The sequence below is a fragment of the Amia ocellicauda genome, chromosome 8 (genome assembly GCF_036373705.1).
Source record: "Amia ocellicauda isolate fAmiCal2 chromosome 8, fAmiCal2.hap1, whole genome shotgun sequence".
Taxonomy (NCBI): Eukaryota; Metazoa; Chordata; class Actinopteri; order Amiiformes; family Amiidae; genus Amia; species Amia ocellicauda.
The window spans coordinates 47,501-62,500 of record NC_089857.1 but is presented as its reverse complement, the minus strand read 5'-3'; positions in this window follow the sequence as shown (position 1 = coordinate 62,500).

Genomic DNA, 15,000 nt, shown 5'->3' with positions numbered 1-15,000 from the left:
AACAATTCATTCATGGTTTAAAATTAAAGAGAATGTCTTACCCGAAAGCTGCGGACGTCGACAGGCTCTACAGGCCTCTTCAAACCCGGGATCAACCCTGGTTCTATTCCCCAGATTTTGTATACACTCCGGAACCCTCTGACTGCGGTTACCCTCCAAGACCTCAGACCCCGGTCCCTCAGGACGAAACAACATGCGGGGCGATGGATGTCCAAATGAGTCTCGTGGATCCCCAGCCTCTGGAGCTCATGGAGGGCCTCGATTTTGCCGAACTGTCTACCGTCTGTGCGTCTCAGGAGGGGGTCAGTCCAATGGATGTAGAAACACCCCACAAACCACCAGGCGACCCAATGAGCATCGGACTGTCTCGGGGGCGTGATGAAGACGCAGGATTTATGCCCGGGGTATGTGGCCAAGTAAGCAGAGTGGTTAAAAGCACCCTGGTGTATATTCTGAGTGCTCTCATCGACCGAGCTCTGAAAGAAGTCTGTCGGGGGTGTGAAGTGAATCACCCCAGTCAGTTGAGACACAGTTGTTTGTTTGAACCAGACCGTTACTATTTCCTGTTCTATTTCAACGTGTTTTACAGAAGACTGAACAAACCGTGGCTGAAACCGGCACTAATCAAGGCTCTGTCTTACTCCCACATACATGTCACTGCGGGACAAGTCCAGAAAATCATAGATGAGATTTTGCTGGAGCTGAAAAAGGAGCCGTTTATAATAGAGAAACTTGGGCAGCTGCTCAATGACCTGGATGAGCCAAGTAGAAAAACCGCTGGCAAGCTAAAAGCTTATTTCTTCCGTAAAGAAGTTAAAGCTGGGGGCAGCGACGAAGAATTTGACATCTACGCCACTGATTCAGACTCTGACCTGAACTAAGGGACTTTGAACATGGGGAATGTTCTGGACTGCTGCTGCAACTGGTTCTGTCATCAACACTCTGCAGCTAACCTGAGAGCGCTATTACACCATGTGCTTGACAGAAAAGTAGCCAACGCGAGCCTTTTCTCTACAGATTTAACCATCGATGAGGATCAACTTTCAAACCTGCAAAAGTTAATGGTTGCTGTAACAAAGACCGGGGGGTACGAACACTGGGATGAAGCGCTCAAGGGGGCCAAGAATGATATTAGGCCATTTCATCAACATCTGTATGACCTTTTACTGAGCATGTTTAATACCCCTCTGTTTACTTTTAAAATAGGTCATATTGTTGTTTTATTTACATATGTAACTGAGGTGTGTGCCTACAAGATAAAGAAACAGGTATTTGTTGATATAGATCAAGTAACCAATCATCTGATTTCTTTTTGTCTGGACCGTAGAAAAAATTGTTGTGTATGTTATACTTTTCTCAAATGTCTAAAAAGGGGTATCTGCTCTCCTGAAGTTGAATAAAAAACCTTGTATAAAAACTTTGGCGCATAGTGTGGGTCTGTGTGTTTATTTGGCAGAATGACTCGGCAAGCTCCCCAAATCCATGAACTATACTACAACCCAGCCAAGATTGGGGGTTTGGCGGGTAAGAAGGGTTTTCAAAGAGGACTCGCTGATGCCGGTGTGAAGGTTAATGATGTGGTTGTTTCAGAATGGTTACGGGAACAAGACGCCTATACCTTACATAAACCTCTCAGGATTAACTTTAAAAGAAACCGCGTATATGCAACTGACATAGACTCACAATGGCAAATGGATCTAGTCGATATGTCAAATTTATCAAAACATAACAATGGTCACAAATTTATGTTGATGTGTATCGATGTGTTATCAAAATATGCCTGGGCTCGCATTCTACATAATAAAACAGGTCGGGCGGTGACAAGGGCCTTTGAGGATATATTGTCCCAGGGACGATGTCCTAAAAAACTGCAGACTGATAAAGGAAAAGAGTTTCTCAACAGAGAATTTCAGAATCTACTGAAGAGACACAAAATACATCATTTCACCACCGGTAATGAGCTTAAGGCATCGGTGGTGGAGAGGTTTAACCGCACCATAAAGACCAAAATGTGGAGATATTTTACAGCGGTCAACACGTTCAAGTATTTTGATAAAGTTCAGGATTTTATCGATGCTTACAACCAAGGGTATCACGCCAGTATTAAAATGAAGCCTATAGATGTTGATCAAAGTAATTCTTTTAAGGTCTATAAAAAATTATACGGCCCATTTATTAAGAAGGGGAAAACTACTTATAAGTTCAACATCGGCGATGTGGTTCGCGTTTCAAAGCTAAGGAGTACTTTTGCCAAAGGTTATGAACAAACATTTTCTGACGAATATTTTACAGTTACCGAACAGGTGGCTAGAGACCCCCCCGTGTACCGGTTAAAAGACTATGACGGGGAGGCTATAGAAGGAACGTTTTACGAAGCCGAGTTACAAAAAATTATTGTGGGTAAAGACATTGTATACAGAGTTGAAAAGATATTAGCTGAGAAAACCCAGAACCGGAAAAAATATGTGTTGGTGAAATGGCTTGGATGGCCTGAAAAGTTCAATAGTTGGGTCCCGGAACAACAGGTTTGTGATATTCAAGCCTTATAACAACATGCCCGCGGGTGTGGTGGGGGCATTACTTTCGATACTCAAGATGGAATCAGGAGGCTTCTACGTGACTCTACCCAGTAACGCCTCTCTCGATATATACCCTAAAAATGAAATATCCAGTTACACGGTACAATTTGGAAAATCTATAGATCTAAGGGGTTCGTGGGAAGTGGGGTTGGCGGAAATACAGTATCCTTACACTTGGGCTGTTTTACAAGATAAGGATGCCACCTTCGCCATTTTTGATGATGTTAAAAAGAGTCAATGGACATTCACGATACAAGGAGGTTATTATGACAATGTGGATACAATATTAGATGAGATGCATAAACAGTTCTCAGAAGGCACCCCCAACATCAAGCTATATTACAACCCTATTAAAAACAGAGTGTACAAGGTGTCAAAACCTTGTATTAGCATTCAAACCAACGGACAACTGGGGCGTATATTAGGGTTCTATTCTGACACAGAGAGCAGGTTCTCAGAAGTGGTGGCACCCTTCCCGGCTGACATCAGGGGCGGCTTTTACACTCTTTATGTGTATACGGATATCATAACACACCAGAGGGTCGGGGATAGCTATGTCCCCCTTTTGAGAAATGTACTTATTAAAGGTAAAAGCAATGACATGGTCACAATTACTTATGACAAGCCACACTACGTACCAGTCTCAAAGACCCACTTTGACAACATCACGATCGAAGTAAAATCGGATCAGAATATCAACGTACCCTTCCGCTTCGGTAAAGTTATTGTCAAACTACATTTTCGACCCCTGAAACAGTGTGTACATTATTAAAATGGCTACCTCGAGGGGTTATGTAGATCCTAGCGCCTATGTGGATTATTACAAGATGCAAGCCGGGAACGGCTTGCCCGGTTTTGTAGGAGCCCCCACAATGTATGGAGCCGGTCTAGGAGGACTCTTTCGTGGTCTCTTTAGAATGGCCGTACCCCTGCTTAAGAGAGGCTTTGCTATAGCCAGACCCCACTTGAAATCAGCGGCTAAAAATATTGTTAGTGACGTGTTCACCAATGTTATGAACCGGGCAGCTAGCCATGAGCAGCAGGAGGGTTCGGGTCTCATGGTAATGGCGAGGAGGGGGGGTAAAAGAAGAAACAGTATGTGTCCACCAGGGCGACGAAGATCCGTGGCTAACAAAAAACGAAGAATCTCTCATTCTCCAACATATCGTGGAAACACTCGGAGAAGGAAGCAGCACAAGAAAAAACCTGCAAAAAGAAAGTCTCAAAGAAAGACAAATAGAGCCTCAGGATACATCTTTTAAAAATGTCTTTTGTCCACAGTCTATCGGAAGAATGCGTCAAATCAGAACTGGATCTGTTTACAGTTCCATACACTCAAACGAGTATAGATAAGAGCATATATGTAGAGATACCCCCTCTTTCCGCAATTTCAGATACGGCCCCTCTGGAGTTTTTTATAGCTGGCAATGGCGAGGATTATATTGATTTGAATAACACATTTATTTTAATGAACTGTAAAGTGACTGATGAGGATGGCGATGCAATCGAGAAGACGGCCAACGCTGGGGTCATCAATTACCCGGTGGCCACCATGTTTTCACAGGTGGATGTGACCCTGGGAGATCGGCTCATTAGTCAAAGCAGCAATACTTACCCCTATAGGGCCATGATGGAGTGTATCCTTAATTATAGTGAGGAGACCCTAAGCAAACAGTTCAGCCCCGGCCTTTTCTTCAAAGACACCCCGGAAGCTATGGACGACCAGGATCCAGAGGGACTCAATAAGGGTTTGCAAAAAAGAACGGCCTTTTCAACAGAAGGGAGGACCTTTGAGCTAATGGGACATATCCATGCAGACATATTTTTCCAAGAAAAACTCATGCTCAACGGGGTAGACATTAAAATTAAAATGATCCGTAGTAAAAGTGCTTTTTGTCTGATGACCCCTGATACTGAAAAATATAAACTGACCATATTATCGGCCTCGCTGTTTGTGAAAAAAGTATCCGTCTCCCCGGCGGTTAAACTAGGACATGCGCAGGCTTTAATGACGGCAAACGCCAAGTACCCGATCGAAAGAGTCTATATGAAAGTCCACAGTATCCCCGCCGGGACACGGGTGATGAACCAGGAAAATCTGTTTCTAGGACAGCTCCCAAAACAGGTTATTATAGGTCTCGTGGATAATGATGCATTTACCGGGGTTTACAACAAGAACCCCTTTAACTTTAAACATTATAACGCAGAATTTATAGCACTGTACGTCGATGGTTTGCAGGTTCCATCCAGACCTTTTCAACCTGACTTTGAAAACGGCAACGCGGTTCGTGAATATTACAGTCTAGTACTGGCTACGGGTCGCCATCTCAAGGATCAACCTCTGCTGATCGATCGCCGGGAATACTGCAGCGGTTACACCCTGTACGGTTTCAACCTGACCCCTGACGAAGAGTGTGGACAACATTTTTCACTGATGAAGACGGGCAATATGCGTTTGGAGATGCGTTTCAAGCAGCCTCTACCACGCACTGTAAATATGGTCGTGTATGCTGTGTTTGACAACATTATTGAGGTGAATCAGAGGAGAAACGTTCTGTATGATTATTATTAAAATGAACACCAGAGAGCTCAACCACATCATGAATGCCCTGGCCGGCTCACGGAAAGTGTTTCAAGGAGTCTACGCCTGCGACCAGCTGCCTAAATTTAAGATCAAGAATTTACCTGCAATGTACATAATCAACACACACCCTAAAAATATGCCCGGAGAACATTGGCTGGCTATTTATCTAAGGGAGGACCGCCGTGGGGAATTTTTTGATTCCTATGGAAACCCCCCGGATTTCAAACCTTTCCCTCGGAAGATCAATAACTTTCTGCTCAACAACTGTCAAGAAACCATTTACAGCGGTCGTCAAGTACAAAGTCTTCAGACCTTCACTTGTGGTCAACACTGTGTGTTTTTCTTATATCATAGATCTAAAGGAAGGTCATACCCCGATATTATGTCCTTGTACAGTGAGGATTTAGGCCAAAATGATAAAAAAAGTGGCAGAGTTTGTCAGGACACTGTGGACCCCCCCTTATAACACAATTACTTACGACCCTAGCCAGCCATGTATACAGATGGGGTGTTCTTGTGAGGATTTTAAAAGATGTCATGCGTGTTAAAGTGAAAAAATAATGAAAACAGCCTTTGAATCATTAGTTTTGTTTTTATTCAACACAAATCTTATACAAAGCAGGGTTATGTTATAAATAAATGTACAACATTTGAAAATAAAAATAAAAAATAAAAAAAATTGTTTGTCGGTTCCTTATTTACAGGGGAGACAAATAAAAACATGAGATTAATAAGCTTCCCAACGATGGATAGATCCTGAGGATGGTTGCTCAGCACGGTCAGAGTAATGAGATATCGGCGTCAGATCAGTCGCCACCTCTTTACACAGACGGATTTTTTGTCGCGTTTCCTGGTTAGGGACTGTTGATTGGGGCATGTTCAGACAGGCCATCGCCTGTAGGAAAGCATTCCAGCCTACAGGTCGGCGACTATCGGGTACCTTATTAGTGCTAGTGACACTCTTCAACAAATCAAACATGTGTGAACCTTTGATCAGTTGTCCTTTAAAAACAAATTCACCCTGTTCATTCCAAGTCGTTACCCGCGGTTTCTGAACCATTTTGTGCAGAATATATTCTGCATGTCTTCTGGTTCTGGCCGGCATGTTTCTCAAAACATCCGTTACAACATCTCCCTCTGAACTCTCAACAGGTTCGGGCACCGCAACATCTTTATCAACCGTACCCCCCGCATCAGCCCCAGAACCATTTTCTTGAGAGGCCATGGTTAAAGTTAAAATGTTTTGATCTTTTTCACCCTGTATAACCAGACGGAGGTAGCGCTGTAACGTGTTGCTATACATCTGGGCTTTGGAATACTGATTTAAATCGGCCCTGGCCAGTATAGCTTTCATTTCAGAGTCAAGGTTGTTTTCGGGCCGTTTGTCTAATGGGCTCTGGCCCGACAACATTTTTTCTCAGTTTCTCAAGCTGCTCCTGAGGGATCAAAAACATTTTCTGAGCATATTCCATTATTAACCCACTCTGGAAGCTAGAAGACTGGTTAGGAAAGGCACGGCTATGCTCAACAGCGGTCCTATAAAACCTCCAGTTTGATTAATCTTCTTTCTTTTTCTTTTAATAGAATACTTCTTATTAGCGATGATCTTGATAACCGCTTTTTGTTTTTTGAGTTTAGAATGTTGAGAAGGGGTTAGGGGTATATTACCGCGTAAGATGTTAAAAGCTATTTCACACAGGGTCTCGATCAAATCCGAGGGGGCCCCTGCCAGCACAGCTTTCCTATGGCGCGGGCTCCCCTCAAATAACATTTGCAAAAGCGGCAGATTTCTTTTAATCCGAACAGACATTCTTATTTATTTCCTTTTCTTTAGCACATACACTGCCGGCCAATCGGGCGGGCACAAACCTGTTCTGAGGCGAAAGTCTTCTGGGGTTTGTGCTTTTAAGTCCACAATCAAGTACCCGTAGGGTTTTTTGGTGGCATCCTCAAATGCCTCCAAAAAGAACTTGGTCTGGTTAGGGTACATTTGACGAGCCAAGACGGTGACCTGTAGTTTATCTCTGGGGTTTTTTAAAAGAATTATATAATTGGCATTTAAATTAATAGTGCGGCTTTTTTTACCTTGAAAAAATAGATTTTGAACTAAATAAATAATACTTAAATTCCTATGATGAGTGTACTTTGTGAAAGCTTTTTCCACTTCACTGTTGTCACCGGCCTGCTCCATCAGGTCATCAAGGATCACTAGATTAGTTTGTCCGGGCGGGAACAGGTCATCGTCACACAACGAGGCGGGGAGACCTTGCACAAATTTCAGATTATTTTTTTTTGATGCCAAATCATCGTAGAGAGGTTGCCAGCAAGAGTAACACCACACTATGTTGTCAAGAGCTTGGGACACGGTTGCGTCCACATCTTCTATGATGTTCTTTATAAGATAGCTCTTACCCGAATTGGAGGGACCGGCTATAATACAGGAGAAAGGGTGTTGAAGTCGGTTATCAAAACCACTGCTAATATCCATAAGGCAGAGTGGTATAATCAGTCTTCAACACTCTTTTATTGTACACCACCCTGAACCGTTTGTTTAGTGATCTATTTTCCAATGTGTACCCCTTTTTATTGCGATAGATCTGATTTCCGGCTGTAATAATCTCGCGAGGAGGCGCGTCTTTCTCGGTTACAAAACTTTGTACCAGGGTCGTCAGAGACTTGATGTTAATGAGCTTGTTGTTACAATGGTTCAGAGTGAAACCCTTAACTTTCATACAGGTCTTACCCGCAGCCGTTCTGTATGCGTAAGTCTTAGGACCCCCTGAAACAAACTCCACTATGTGGTCCTGAGGATCTAGCTCGCTCGTTAACTCCCCAAGGTAGTCCCCGAGGGGAGGGACCCAATCCCCTGGCCTGGTGACAAAGATTACAGAGTCAGTATCATGATAGAGCGTGCGTTCCTGCAGCTGATCCATTAAGTTGTACAGTTCAAGCCGGGCGTAAGCCGTGGTAAAAACCGCTATGAAAACATTAACGTTTCCCTGTTTGGTGGGGAAATCTTTAGGGGCCCTCCACTGGACCTGTGCCACGTGGTCATTTAAGAATTGAAAGTGTGATACTGCATGTTGTTTGGAAAACATAAATTCTATAAACTGTTCAGGGGTTTTAATCAAGGTTGTGTTTAGACGGTTATTTCTTTCCCCAAACTTACCCCACAGACTGTTTAAAATCAGTTTGGACATTTGTCTCTTGGCGGGGTTTACAGTTATGTTCCCCGGCTCTAGACGGATCCCTTCCTTTTCAAAATATTGCTGAACGTACCGCTCTTTGGCCACGGAGTCAACACACCATGAGGGATAGCCCGATGCCTCCTGTTTCCCTTTCAGATGCGTCATAATGTACTCAGCAAAAAGAGTATCAGATTTTTCAGAAAAATGCCAAACCTCATACACCTTACCGACTCTGTAACCTTTCTCCACCGCCTTGTTGCTACACCAGACACCCGTCAGCGCTCTCTCGTCATCACTGTGCAGACAAGAGGTATTTTGATTTTCAGTTTCCACACACGTTCTACACAGAGGGAACATCAATTTTCCCGAACACCTGTAAGGCAACACTGGTAAGAACAGCTCGCGAGGAGGGTACATGGTGACTTTGATCAAACCAAAGTACTGTCCGATTTCGAGAAAGTCACGATAAACAATGGTTGGATGCCCCACCGGGTACATTTTGGTCTTGTTGACATAAGGGTACAGACTGGTGAAATCATAGTAATCTACTCTCTCACCCTCCTTTACCTCATAATGTAAACAGAGGGCGTTGGTACGACCCCCAAATAACGCATCCCTGGGCTCTAGACGTTCAGGAAAGTCCAAGGTTTCCATAAACCGTTGTACCCCCACATCCTGTTGCTTCAGGGTCGTCCACGCGTGTTCCCAAATCACCAGCACATTCAAACCATAGGTGTTTTTTAAAGTTTCAATTCGTTCCTGGAAATCATAGTACATATCACCGCAGAGTTTTTGTGTTACGGGGTTAAAGGTGTTTGGGTCGAAGCACTGAGGACAGCCATGGTAAATACAACCAGCAAACTCATAAGCGGTACGCCGCCCGGACACGTCGCTAAAACCGTCTAAGTAGTAAGGCCCCATTTTGACTTCCCCTTGATTTAAAGCATGTCTGATGAAGATGTTATCCCGGGCACTCAGATATTCCAGCCACTGTATGGAGACAGTCGAAAAGTTCTTTTGTCTAGCACGATAGTTGTCAGAAGTGGTGACCGCTATAGTGTTTTTCTGCAAGAAATTGGATCGATACATTTTCATGCAGAGAGACGCTATGGTCACACTTTGCAAAGGGTCGAGACCCGATGTGTTGATAACCTCGGCGCGGAAACGCAAACAGGCTTCTTTAAGGATCACCACATCATTTTTACAATAAGCGGCCATCTCTTCTCGGAAATCAAAAACACCTCCCTTAACCGTATTGTACCATTTAAAGAATTCCTCCCTCTCATGAGACATCATAGTATCAACCCCATAATAAGAGGCGGGCGGGTAGGACCCTCGATAATTTTGAGTGTCCTTAGTATTAAAAAAATGGCAGAACCAACCTTTCTTCTGAGCCTCAAAACCCAGAGCTTTAGGCAAAGCGCTCAATTTCATGGGGAGGAAATTTAACGAGTCTATGTAACGTTGGTTGAAAGCTTCGTCGGTGAAACACATGATCTTGCTACCCTGAGCTATTATTTTTGGGGTCACCCCATTGTCCACCAGATACTTCATCAAAATGTAAGAATCATAACCCTTAGCATTGTGGGCAATAAATGTGTAATTGAGGTATTTTGGACCGCGATACCGCGTAAAGAAATCCCTGACACAACTCTCACCGCTAGCTGACCACTCACAATCCAACATGTCAATACAGTGTATATAATTAGCAACATGGACCCCGTTTTCTTGCCGGCATTCAAAATCAAAAAAGACATACCGGTTGTGCGGCGGCTCCTTTTTAACCGGCTGAATAAAGCACTGGTGTTCAGACCCCGGGGTTAAATCAGCATTACAGATCCTACATCTCGGCTCCAGACATTTGTGTGGTTTAACCTCATGAAAACGGTACTGGAGGCAACACTGCGGGCAATATTTAGTTTGATCACAATAACTCCGTTTTTTAACCCCCTCAGCAGCGGCCCTCTGTACCTTATGTTCGGAAAAACAGAACGCGGAGAGACAAATCCTTAAGCAATCTTTACATCGGATGGTAGGGGCCAAACCCTTACGACATTGCGGATTGAAACAGACGTTACAGTAACCGTCACAGCGGTGCTTAAGCTTATCATTGAAGGCCTTATAACACCAATGACAAACATACGAACAACCCAAAAAAGCCGTCAAACTCTTTATTCCAAAGTAATGACTATCACTTAGGAAGAGAAACAGTGTCTGTGTATGGGTTTCAGGATGTGTCTGAAATTTCACAAATACTTCCTTTACCTCACAACGGTACCACACAACAATTTTTAAAGACAACAACTCCTCAAACATGGTAATGTCTGAAAAGGCAACCATCTGTTGAGAGTTTAAGCCGGCCCTCTGGTGAAGCATTAAAGCCTCTTGCATAGCTTGGGGTTCAGGCATGTCGGGGGTGAGTAGTTTTATTAAACTGTAAGCAAAACAGAGCTTATTGTCCCCATTGGAACTCACCACTAATTGCCTGAGCTTGTTCCTAATTATGTCGTTCTTCAAGCATTTCGACAGTCTTCTAAGTGCCCCACCCTCAGGGTTACGAACCACATTCATTACCAGAGACAGACTTTCATCCGCTAAGATGGATGCGTTACTTTGCAATAACGCTTCGATTTTAGCCAGAAATTCATCAACATCTAAATTATCTCCACTCAGCATTACAGATAGGTTGCTAAACAAATCATCCCCTCTGAGTTCTAACTGTACAACATCTCGAGGTCTGACCCTTTCAGCAACCTGTTCAAGCATGTTTTGCAAGGCCTCGTGTATGTTGACAAATATTTCTGCATAATTGTCACAATTTAAAAGTTCTGCAAAATTAAAACGCTGAATCATTTCAAAATTGTTATAGGCCGGTCTATCTATAATCACGGGATCACTGGTACTCTTGGCCACATCATCATTTTGAACAAAGCCTTCAACCCCTACATTCTCACAGAGCATGTCCTCCACAACCTTATCAGTCTCAGAACCCTCCACATTCCGAACACCCCCACTGCTGATATCTACAAAACCCCCTTTTTGAGGAGGCTCATTTAAAGCCTGTAAAAGTCCTTCAAAGATATCCAACCGGTTAATGTCAAGACCCTCCTCTATAGTGACGGCTGCTTCTGCCGCCGTACTGTGTTCTAATTGTCTCAAATCATTTATAATAGGGGCAGAATTTGGTCGGGGTAGCGTCTCCAAAGCCTCCACCATTTCAAACAAATCGGGGTGAACTAGGGGTTGAACTTCTATAAGCTCTATCGTTGGGAGGTGGTTATTTAGATCATTGACCATCTGTAACAGGTCGGGGTTCACCGGTAAGTCTGTTAATTCACATTCTATCGGGGGTGATTGGGGGTTATTTAAATCATTTATCATTTGTAATAGTTCCTGGTTCATTGGGACATCAGAGGAGTTCACAACAGGGCCGGGGATGTTCTCTCGGGAAGGTCTTTTTGGGGCCCTAACTTGATCATAATCCTTTAGTTTGTGAGTTCTTTTACCAAGTCCGGACATTTTTTTATTTATTTCTTATTTTTCCAACAACCCACAATAGTAAGGCGTTTTGTATCTATTAAAACATTAAATACGGTACAATTCGTTAGTAAGGGTATTAATAAGGGTGTTTTGGCTCTCTATCACAAGGTTTTGCCCCACTAACACAAGTCTTTGATTTAGTAACAAAGTACGTAGCAACTCATGCCGACCTTCAGGAAGTAGCTCCGGGGGATGGTGTCCTGGCTCAGCTTCAAAGGATGGTCGCTCCGGTAAATCTCGGTCGAAGGAGGCAGGGAGCGAGCGTATACTCACGGACGGAGACCAAGAAGGCCTTTGCGGTGACACCCTGGCCAATCGCGGTGTACTGTTCAGCGTTTCTGTAGCCAAGAAACGGGGATGGGGGGACGATGTTGAAACCAGTCCGTCGTTGGGTGGTGTGTCAACCCTGACTGACGGCGACCCCTGAGGTTGTTGGTTGCCTGTATTTGTTCCGACCGACAATGCGTCGGGCTGAATCTGGGTTGTTGAATTACCCCCAGAAGGCTGTGGCCTGAGTAGATGTTGGGGGGTCTCCAAGACCACCGTGGGGGATCCTCTCGGTGATCTCTCCGGGGAAGATGTTTGATCCCACTTAGACGGGGTAATTGTCCTCAATAGCTCATCCACAGAATGACTATCCCAAGAGTCTTGGGAAGAATAAAAATATACATTACATTTACATCTTTAAACGGCGACAGAAATCAAACTTAAAACAACATATCCAGGACCTTCAAAACCTTTAGCTTTTTTAGACCTTTGAAAATAGGCTTAGACATTCACTACAACGCCTTATTATTTACAGACAATATATTTATTAGGACTTGATAATAAATGTAAAACAGAGAAGCCTCTGTAAATAAACGGTTTCTTAAATGTTTCTTTAAAAACTGTAATATTGTTAATAAAACTTTTTATACACACACACACCACATTTCATTTTTAAACGAACCTTCCAAGTGTAAACGCTTCCTGATCCCGGGACTTCCTGTTTCACAAACGTTTTCACGATCTGTTTAAATATTAAATACAATGAATACCTTCAAGCCTTTTCCTACAGCCACTTTAAAACAGAAGTATAATTGCGGAAGATAAGCCAAACAACTTACTAAAACCTTTCGGACAGCTTTACTTCCTAACCAGACGGTAGGACAATCGGTCATTTCTAAACACATGCCCCAGAAACAAGCCTAGACCTGTCCGGACTTCTAAAGATCTTTCCCAGAACCCCCCGCCCTACAGGAAATGGGCACCCATCGCTTAAATATTAGCCCTCAACGGGCAAACAAAGCCCTTTTAAAAACATTAAAGTTTGAAAGATCTTACTTACCTCCAAAGAATAATCATTTCTTATGTTTTTCAGCTGGTTTAGCTTTTTGCACTTCTGTGGAGGTAAGAGACATGTTTAACCTTTAACCACCCCGCTTTATAAAAAGCTTTAACCTCTTACAAGCGGCAGATATATACTCACCGCTATCAGATACAGGGGCTGACGGCCTTTCAGATTCTTGAAAGGTTACGGTTCTCGAAGGTAAAACGAAACAAGACCTCGATGTGGAAGGCCTTTCGTTGTCTCGAACCACGTTTCTTAATACTGTTAGAAAGGATAATTTTTTAAAATTAACAAAACGGGCCTCAAACATCTTACAGAAACGTTATACAAACAAACAGGGGTTTAGTTCTTACCCGGTCGGCAGACAGCCTGTCTAGGGACAACCACTTCTCTTGGTTGATCCTCGGAGACATTAATCACAGGCCTTTCGATAGTTTCTGTGTAATTAAAGAGACCGGCATTAATATATATTAAAACGTTTTCATAACTCTAATGAGCCGCTTCAAAACCACACACACACCCATACATAAGAACCCATGAGCGCAAACACAAAAATCTTACCGTCGTTGTTCCAGATGATATCCTCAGCGTTGGGAATTAACTCCTGTTGACTGGCTGAAAAATAATTTTACAGAACTTAAAACAGATGTTATAACCTTATTTACAATACATGCCCACAACACGCTCTGAGTCAATGAAAATAATCTGAAGACTTACCTAAAAACTCGTTTAAATCGAAGTCGCTGATGTTGTTTCCGGACATTGTTGATCTTTAGGCTTAAATCGAAAGGTCAGTACGAGTCTGTCGAGCTGAAGACCAGACCTTCATACTTATACTGATGGCCAGATGCCGGATCTGCTTGTAAGGCATTGTTCTGGGCTGGCCTTTGTGCCATCCTGTTACCAATTAACATATCAAAAACAACCAATAAAATGACCCTGCATCAAATTTCAAATAGAAACCAAGATGGCGACGATCTCTCTCCTCTCTACTCTAAACTTTTATTAGAACCTTTTGGTCTCTCAAAAAACATTTTTAAGCATCAAGACCTATAGTCAATAAACACTAAGAATATTTCAGGCCTTTATACGCGCTAAAAAACAACCTGAGCCAAGAAAATAACTATAAAGATCTAAATAAGTAGCGCTTTTACAGCGATTTTTTTTTTTTTTTTTTTAATAGCGATGCTTTGTTTGGTATTAAACAAGTCACAAACTACTCAGAACAGCGTTTATCCCCGCAAAAGAGATATTTGGGTTTATTTTACAAAGCTTATAAATTATATAGTTTAAAAGTATTCTGAATGTTTTGATAACACACGCCATACCTACGTTTGTCTGAGCCCACCCCCGCCCCCCATGGTGTGAGTGATTTAGCCTTGAGTGTTGTGATCTATTTAGCATTGAGTGATCAGTTGTTTTTATTTTTTAAATGATTCCTTATCATCAGGGATTGAGACTGCTAAAATACCTTAAAAACATATCCTTATCTTAAGTCTAACTCTTATGAGCTTTAAGACCCTAGAATGTATTTAAGTAAAACGAATGAACACATTATGTGTGAGATAAAATATAACCACAGCTTTTTTTTTTTTTTTTTTTTTTTACAAAAACAATTAACCTATACACACAAACACCCCCACACACACACACCCTCTTTTTTTAATTTTATTTTTAATTAAATTTGAGGGGAGAGACAGAGCCATATACCTTGGGGTTAACATAAGTACCCTATGCAAAACAGGCATTGTTAGGACCTGTGACCATTACAGACAACAG